Source organism: Amphiura filiformis, chromosome 9, assembly GCF_039555335.1.
Source record: "Amphiura filiformis chromosome 9, Afil_fr2py, whole genome shotgun sequence".
In the NCBI taxonomy this organism is placed as follows: Eukaryota; Metazoa; Echinodermata; class Ophiuroidea; order Amphilepidida; family Amphiuridae; genus Amphiura; species Amphiura filiformis.
This window is the reverse complement of record NC_092636.1, coordinates 46058488-46068699: the sequence shown is the minus strand read 5'-3', so window position 1 is coordinate 46068699 and position 10212 is coordinate 46058488.

The following is a 10212-nucleotide window of genomic DNA, read 5'->3' as shown; positions in this document are numbered from 1 at the left end:
CGGTTGCGGCCTACCATATCAGTATCCCATATGATATTTCTATTGCAAGAAAATTGTATTTGTTGTCAGATAAATCACAGGTTTTATCTTAATTACACTAACTGGAAATTAAATGCACTAATTAGTGAGGACCGGTATTTTGCTGTGGATATGTTTAACTGCAATTTTGCGGTAAACTTTTGAAATCCTGGGTAAAAATTGTGATCATTTCAACTCTTTGAGAAAATAATTATATAAAGGAATGCATGTAGAATCAAGGTGCAATACAATGTACATTATTGACACACTATCACTCTCTTTATCTACGTCAATAATAGAATATCGATTTCAATCGAATTGAATACATTGCTCAGTTTTGAGTTTGTAGTTGACTACTAAGCGACCTAAGCGATCCTTTTCTTGCGTTCGGTGAAATACCACTCGCCCGTCGCTCACCAACGGAGTATAAAATTTATATTTATCGTATAGGACGTCGACACTGTGCACCGGTGGCCGCCCATTCCCATTCTATTCTAATAATATTGAATTCTGTCACATATGTTTGCAGCAAACAAGATTCTTCTGCATTTAAAAGAAAAGGTAATACAATCGAGTATGCACAATGTCCTCCAATTATGTCAAAGCAACAATGGATGTTAAAATGTGATTTCTGAAGCACGCAGACTGTGCCCAATTAGATTATCGGTTCATTTTTGTGTTATGTATACATTGTATATTGGAATGGCAATATGAGTACTTTGAAAGACACTTATTGGTTGATTGATATACAATCCGCCTAGTTTATTTATATAGCAAACTGCGTTCCGTAAATCGGAAGATACAGATACAAATCATAGCAGATAAGTTTAAAGTCGAGACGTCTATTGTGTGTGTCTGAGCAGGGAAGTGAGACAGATGGAAAGTGGTCAATCCAACATCTATTGAATTATTTACGTAACATTCTATAGAAGGTACGACCCAAGCTATTGTGCTAACAATGTAGTCAGCGTGCCTTTGAAGTGGATCAGATATACCACTCCTATTGCCAGTTTGTTTATTTACAGGTTTATTATTATCGACAAAAATTGTGTTTTTCTTGATTAATTTTCAAATATGTCTCTTTATTTGAGAAAAAGTAACAGTGATATGATGTTTATAGTCCATAATTACAGAAATCACACAAAAATAATCGTATTCGACCATATGCTTACAGATTTCTTAAAAAATTAAAATATTGAAAATCAGTCATTTACGTTTAATCCGCCAATTATCGCCATAAATTAATATGCGCATTTGACACATAAATTACATTGTAAAATTAATCTCGCATTTATTTGTGGGCCCAGGTCACCCCAAAATTGCTGTTGACGAGAATGATCTAGAGTCGGGTATTATCTTTACATTCTGCGTAAAATAAATTTTATTTCATTTCATTTTCTGTTTTTTCACTGCTATCGGAGAGTGGACTTAACATATACATTTAATTGGTAGCTTTTCACATAATTAAATAGCTTTAATAAAATAGTATTAATGAAAATGATAGCATTTTGAGCTTTCCGTAGGGATTTTATTAAATCTGTTTGGGTTTATAATACTAGTCACGCTCTGCGGTAATATAACATAGCCCATTGTCGGGACTTAGCGAATGTCTTGATACTGCTATTGATTTTTAAGCGGGAACTTTGATTTTCGATATGCTACGCGTTGGCTCAATTGTTCCCCTCCCACCTGTACTTCTTTTGTTCAGCATCGCGGTAAGTCTGATACTCACTTTGATGTACTCTTTGACCGGCTTCCATCTGTCTCACTTCCCTGGTCTGAGTAAGCTGACAATGTCCACTTACATGTGAGTGTATCAGCGAGTGTGTCACTTTATGTCCCTAAATAAAATATAATCCAGACAGGCTCATTTAACGTATTGTCTGGCTAATCATTCTGAGAATAGCAATCGAGATGTATTCCTTGTCACGAACCGTGGCTACCATTTTCTTGTAAGGGGCGCACCATTAGATTTCCAGGGGGGGCATGGGAGTTTTTTGAAAAAAAAAACTTTGCCCACTAGTGAGAGAAAAAAAAAAAATTTGCCCACTAGTGAGACAAAAAAAAAAATTTTGCCTCACTGATGAGTAAAAAAAAAAAATTTCCCCCACCCAACTTTGTATACAAATTTACATTAAAATTGAAAAAAATAAAAATTTGGTGCTCTTGGAGGCGAAAAAAAAAAAAATTCAGCCGCCTTCGGCGGCGAAAAAAAAATTCTGCCTGACCCAAACTCCCATGCCCCCCTGAGAATCTAATGGTGCGTCCCTAAGAGGTCAGTACCACGGGAATCAATGAAGTCAAGTGGCTACTTCATATTACCAAGGATGCACGTGATTGTCCTTATTTTGTACACAATTCAGCAGATTTGGGAATTCAATGGTAGAGAAATAATATAAACAATCTTATGACATATTATTAATGCGGTCATAAAAGATAGGGCAGATCATGGAAATAAACATGATGACTGCTCACATGATATAGTATCACTACTGGACGCTTTGTTTGCGAAATATTTACGTTATTTTTCCGATGGCTAAACTTCTACATATCTTGTCAACTAGGATGCAGGAGTCTTTCTGTGTAACTTTAATAAGCATGAACTCTTTTCGTTTTATTCTTGGTCGTAGCCCAGAACTCACAATAGAAAACACATTTGTAAGTAATGGGCGTATTTTGAGATCAATGGATATGGTTTGGCTTTTTCCCTAATTATGCTTGTGACGCCTTTTAATACACGGTCGTTTTCATCTTCGATCAACATAACATAATCTTCTCAATCACCCATCGGTAAAGTTCCGACTCTTACGAAAGGAACAAACTCTATAAAAGTATCTTTAATAATCTCCTGAACCTGCATCATTTAAATGCATTAAAATTTCAAGTTTATAGTTCTCGTGAATATTACAAAATGTTACTATTTAATGCAGAGATATAGATATGCGAACCCTTCAAAAAATAATTGATACACGGTTTCGAAGATGTAAGCCCCCTCGACATTTTGGTATAATCCAAAACCTACTCGATCAGTTCATTGCTGTATATCTCAGTGGGGATGATAAAAGTTAAGATAGCAACAAAACCAAATCACTTGATAACATAAATCATTTTAAAATAGATCCCTTGATGCATTAAGTAATCAGGCTATGTTCGAAGCTTTAAAACAACAAAAATTGATTGAGTAGTTTTTGGATTATACCAAAATGTCTTAGGGGAATTTGCATCTTGTGAACCCTGTAGTAAGCTTGATAAAATACAATAAGTCGTAACATAAAACTATGTGCGACGAATATGTCATCACGTAATTACTTGAACGATAATCGATGTCAGGTGGATATATGGAAACAGTATATTGATAAAATATCAAATGTAATATTAAAGACGTCGGTAATATTGAATGCTTATAATATTCCTGGGGCATTTTATCGCCTTTCCAGAATGTATTAATGCATATATTGGTGTGAATTTCACCGTACTACGGATTTCGCTTCAAGCTTTTTTTTTTCTTCTTCTATTTTTTTCACAATGACGATTTCGTATGTGTTTACTAATTACATTACAAGTTTGAAACCATTTGAAATTGTACATTTGCATTGGAAAGTTTAAGGAGGGTTTTACATGTATATTTAAATATTTATTATTTACCATGTATGGTAATTCCTCCAGTCAGACAAATAGAGTGATACAACAATAGTATGACGTCCACGATAAGTGTTAAGTCGGTTGATGGCACACACCGACATCGCCTGGCTAATAATTATTTGGTGCAGCAGTGACATTAAAATGAATACACGGGATCGATACACGTGAATTGCTATGCACGATTTTGATATCAGACGAAAATCTTCGGATACTGAGTTAGAAAATGATGAATATCTCCCGTAAATGAATTTTTCTCAAGAAACCAGATGTGGTCTCATACACTTGAAAATACGTGTTGAACAGATATTGTAGTCGTTAGCGTGCGCTTTGAAAATTGGCCGTGCGCTTTGAACTCAAAATTTGACCAAGACTCTCAATTTTATACTCCGTTGGTCTTGTATGGACTACAGCGCGCAGCAGGCTATGGCGGCACTCACTCAAGTGGAGAGAGTATAACCATTGACCGCAATGTCGTATACAAGCTTGCTCACAGAGCGAGAAATCAATTACCCCGTCTATGTCAGTAGCCTTAGTCAGGTCACTTCGCTAATAATATGCATCTCATAAGGTCCGAATAAAATGGTCATGGGTGGCTGTGGATTCAACCTACCATGGCGATTTCTACTATGAAGATATCGGGGCGATGTCACTGTGTGGCAGTGAGTTAGAATATCCGTGGTAAATCGAAGCATAAATGCAATTCTGATCCACGCAATTATGTTATTAAATATAAGTATGTTATTAAAACAACTAGCTAGCTAGGCATACGGCCATCACAGTATGACAATACTATTATGAAGATGTCTGTCCACCACACAAATCCATAAACTTTGTGTGAGGTCTTCATTTACATTTTTGAGTTATCAATTAATGTGAAGTACAGTAAAGGAAATTGGACATGACTTGATAAACAACGTTGACTTACTATAATTTGGTTCATCTCAAGTTTGGTAGTAACGTATGTGCGTACTAGTATTTCGCGTGCCGCAGTATCAAAAGTTAAACGCCCTAAGTGTGCACGCACGCGTATATGGGCGTTTTGTTGGCACGCTTGCAGCGCAACCGCGAAGAATCATTGACGTCACTACCAAACTTGAAGTGAACCAAAGTATAAAGGGCACATGTCCATATAGCAATCATAGACATTGCCATAAATCAAATTTATCTGGCATAAAAAACCACAGGGATTTCAATCTGCAAACTTGGAATGTTTAATGAGAGTTACCATCGATCGTTTCAGTTAAACGTTAAATGTCAACACTGGACATAGTTGATATGTGATATTATTCAATTTGAATCTGTGAAAGACTCCTAATAACTTCATTGGGTTGGCAGCGTTATGTCCGCATTTCTAGATCTGATTTATTCATCTGGCATCAGATTCATGATGATAGGGAATGTGATAACACAGGATATATTAAAATGATTGGGACCCATCAATGTTCAGTGTGATGGATAACAAACCCCCATCCAAGTGCAGTTTAACGTCCACCTTATTTGTAGATTTATGTAATATAAGGTTATAAAACTACAAATTGTAGTCATTGCAAGATATCTAATGTTGAATTTGGAAGAAGCAGGTGATCCATTACACAATAAAGCTGATGGGTACCAATCATTCTGATATACTATGTACACTTAATTCCAACAAGTTGACATATTGTTGAAATAAAACTGGGTAATTTCATATTCAAAACATTGAATATGGCCTCGTTTAGTTAAAGAAATAGTTTAAGAAATAGTTTAAGAAACAACGGCATTAATATGATTTAAAATAACCATATAAGTTTAATAAACAGTAAGTTCTTAAAATCAAGGCATGAAGCAATGCACCATTGTAGCTATAGCTTATGGAAGTGTCACAGACGTTTACAAAAAGATACAGATTATATATTCGAATATATAAGCGTGGCGCAATGGTTAGGTTACTTGCCTTTAGTGCATGAGGTCCCGGGTTCAATTCCCGGCGGTGGCGATTTGCTGAAATATTGACTTGGGAAAAAATAATTGGCAACTTCTGTAGATTAAATTCAGAATTCCGCTCTCCCCATGGTTCATTTAGAATTGGGTAAATGAATAATGAAAGTACTCCGTCCTTCGGATGGGACGTCAAGTCGTCAATCCCGGGTGCAGAGAGCCACACCTGTACATGTATTTCGCAGCCAGTTTCGAAAAGAGTAGGGTGTTAACCCCTGACTCCAATCCGTCCGGGTGTTCAAATGGACCCCAATGGAAATAAGCTTTAATAGAGGCTTTCTTGGGTTATTCAGGGTTGTCAAAATCCGAATATAGATTTATTTGAAATATTTCATCGATTTATTTAATTATTCAATTTCTACATTACTTGCTAGTCATGCGTTATTGCCAAACTGCGTATACTTCACAAATTATATGGTGAATATTGTAAAGAATTAAGAAACAATATTGTTGCAAGTAATGTATGGCTCTAGCTATAGTTAGAAGTGATGTCACCTGTGTATTTACCCATTTATGGCAACTTACCTATCCCCAGGTATTCAGGACAAAATGACCACACGAGGAAGTGCCCAAACATGGGTCGCGTTTTCGGCCATTTGGTATTTCAATGACTCCTTTTCTGGGCCAATTTTGGTATATGGATGTGACTTTTTTTTCCAATTTTGCCTAACATTAGCCGAAATTTACAAGGTATTTCAGAAAGGTTTGGCAATTTGCATTACATTTTGATTTTTGATATAGCGATGGGTCCTAATTTCTTGGAAAAATGATACTTGGTAATTGAATGTGTCCACTTTCAAATTCTTAGCGACACACCCTACTACTTTAATTTAACTTGAGTACCCCCTCCTCCGGGTCCTGGAATATATAATCGGGGATTTTGGATTGCTAAGTATTAAAAATAATGTTACCATACAGAAATAGGGATAGAATTGCGGCAGAACTTTTTCCGATAACCTTTGATAGTAGTACCGTAAACACAACATGAAACATAATATTAGAAATAGCAACTTTAATCAAAGTAAATGTTTTGTAACACAAAACTCAGAGAGCCGAGTTATTTCCTCACGTAATTATCGATTATTTTATGCTTTAATGCACTGTTACGAAAATGGTTATGTAATATCATTTCTCATATGGAATATCTATCAAGTTTCAAATATGTGTTATGCGTATACGTGGGTGTGAACTTCACCATACTAAGCTTTTTTGTTGAATCTCGGGTTTATATCGAAGCAAATTATTTTGTATTTCATTTGAACATACTAAATTTAGTGTAATCTCAATAAATTACTTAATCTGGGTTTTTTTAAAGTTTCAGCTCTGAAAAGTATCTATAGAATAGATTGCTTCTTTTAAACTTTTTTCGTTTTAGCTTTTTCGTTTCAACAATTTGAAAATGCATCTCTGACATACTTTACCAATCAGAAAAAATGAATAATTACGGGCAGTAACATAAAGCTATAAAACAAGAAACTCACATGTTATTTGTTAATTAAAAAGTACCATGCTCTACACGTCGTCTTGGTATTGTTGGTGCGTTATTATTTTTAATTCATCAGACCTTTCAATAACGAATAGAATTCAATTTAAAATATCGTTTTACTCGTTTTACCGACCTAAAAGTACTTTCTGATATCTGGTTTATTAACTGCTGTCTCACACCAAACGATTCCCAAGGGATACGTAAGTTGAATCCGTCATTTTTTTATTCTACTACGAACCTCGCCAGTAATAACATAATTATTTCCAGAAGTGTTTATTACATTCAACTTAATTTCCGACAGCTTCGCTGAATGTTACTTCTCAATTATTACAATTTGCAAATTTTGTTATTCCGGAATTAATATTGAATCATTTATCACGAAATTAACATTCTTCCAATGGACTTTCCTCTACAAAAAAAAAATGAAGACATAAATATATTTTTCGTAGATTCTGATTGAATTTATTTTAAAGGCCTGTTTTATGAATGCAATTTTTGGGTTTTTTTTTCAATACTCCAAAACATTCAATAATCAATTTTGAAGAAAACATTCAAAAATCATGAAAATATCATGAATCCTTTTTAAAAAAAGTGTCATTATGCGTTTCTAGTCCAATTTTAATATTCACATGAATTGGGATTCGTATGCCTTTTTAATTCAGTATGGGTCATTTAATGCCAACGTCCATGTTTTCAAAGTGGCTTGTGCAGTTTACTCCGCCGACTCAGGAGCATTTTCAGGAAATAAGGTAATTTCCACTTTTGATATATCAAAGTACATTGGATAGCGTAACTGAGACAAAGTAATATGCCCAAGGCTCATTTTGAGAATCTAGCTGAAAGTACCATTAGAAAAACAAAGAATCGTTGCTGACATTGTTGTTAAAGCCTCGAGGAATGTTTCCGTTGTTCCTGTTTGCGCTTTTGCGTACCGCAGCCATTTGATTTATTTATGTTTATATTCCCATCAGAGCGCATTCAATAGTCTATTTTCTTAACCAATATAATTGCACAGCCAACCGTTTTCTTCCAAATATCCAAAAAGGGTGAGGGTTCCCAAATTGTGCAAATGGATGGATGGGACGGAGCGGGGTGTGATTTGCTAGTTCAAGTCTTCAAGTGCAACCCCCTCTCCTGTCATATTTTCATATTATTTTTTTTTTATTATGTTGTCAAATTGATATTTAAATACATGCCAAGTGTATGTTACTTATTTCACCTAATAATATATGACCTTATCCATATGTAAACAGTAGTCTCAAAGGATCTTCAGCAGTGCCGCTCATTTGTCTTTCTTTTTCTAAAAATTGGAATCGACATTTTAAATTCAGTATCCGCAGCCCATATTAATTGCGTATATAAAGTAGGAACGTTTTCATTACACGTTGCACAATCACGCAGTTCATGTGTAAATGTCACCATTTCACTTAGCTATTCATGTGCATACGGAAACCTGAAACCTCTACATGACAGCGATCTTATCTCTATAGTCTCAGATGCGGGCATACAATTTCATGGCAAGATGTTCAGTGTTACGGAAATCTCAAAAGTTCATGGCGAGTTGATGAGTTGATGAGATAAATAATGAGTTATGCGACGACATAAACGAGGACTTAGCTAAAATGGAAGAATTTAATGTCGAGATATATGACGGGCATACAATTCAGTGGCATCTTTGTCAGTGATTTAAGTGACGCAGAATACATATTTATAATAAGATTTTTTTTATTTTTTGGATGGTGGTCAAGTATGTACATTCAACCACACGGGCTGGTGTTTATGTGTTGGGTATTGAAAGTTTGGCTTAAGGAGGCTGTGTACTCTCAGACATGCATGTAGTAAAAGTGCAATAACTTTGTAATTATTCGCGTAAGACATATAAAAGTATACATTTTTATGAAGGCAAGACATCAATAAATCTTAATATAAATACAGATTTGGGGTAAAAACAACAATTATGAAGAAAATCCCAAAAATTGAGTTTTTGGCAAAATTTGTTAGGTACATCATAACAAAAAAAACACTCTTTCCCAAATATTTCATTTTGTTTTTAGCTCAATCTTGAGGCTCCATTCCAAAAACGTGTTTTTTATTTTTTTTTATATTGGCCTTATTTTTTTGAAATATTGAAATAATGGCCGTTGAAGTTTAAAGTGGTCACATTTTGCACTTTCATCGAATCTCGCAGGAGAATGCGGCAGTTTTTATTTTTCTACCTTACATTACATAAACATCGGGTAAATCCACGGCCCCTTGAGAAGTTTGAGCAAAATTCATTCACAACTTGATATTTAAATCGGGGAAAGAACTTTAAAAAAACACATTTTATCAGCTAAAACGGAGCCATTTGACCACTAGGTTTTTGTGCTTCCGTGGTGTTTCCATAAGATGTGCCGCGCATGCAGATAAGCGTCGCGTATGCGTAGCGTATTTGTGCGTTAACAAATTGCGTTGTTGCGCGCGTGTACCCTGCTGGTATAACAAAGATTTTCTTTCCTTTTCAATTTCAAACACGAGTGGAATAGTGAAATAAAATCCTTAAAATATTGCAGTTGGAGTTTACAAATCTGGATTTTCATTCCTTGTATTTATAAAAAACATAACAAAGTACAAACATATCAAAAAAACTTAATTTTGCGAAAGAAACAATGTCTAGAGTACACAGCTGCCTTAAGGTAACTTTACATGTATTTATTAGGTTACAACGGTTTTCAAATATTAACAATGTGAAGCAGCTAGTGGTTCTAAGTGACAATGTTAAACGTGCTCGGACTTTTAATTACATTAGAAATACTAACATTTACACAGTGTACTGAGTGATAGTTGTTGAGTTTGTAACCAGATCTAAAGCGTTCTACCATAACGTACTTACATTGTGTAAGGAAACGTTGTCGGTACAAAAAAATATCCTAAGTAATTAATATTATAAAGTTTTCCCGAGTCTTGGGTTTCTTTATGAGTTTGTATAATTACATCACAACAATATATCAACAAGAGACCTTGACTGGTCGTGTAAGGTATAGTAATTGAAACAGATTAAACATATGTATCAGATGATATGTTTAAATATTAACAACCAATTTAAAGAT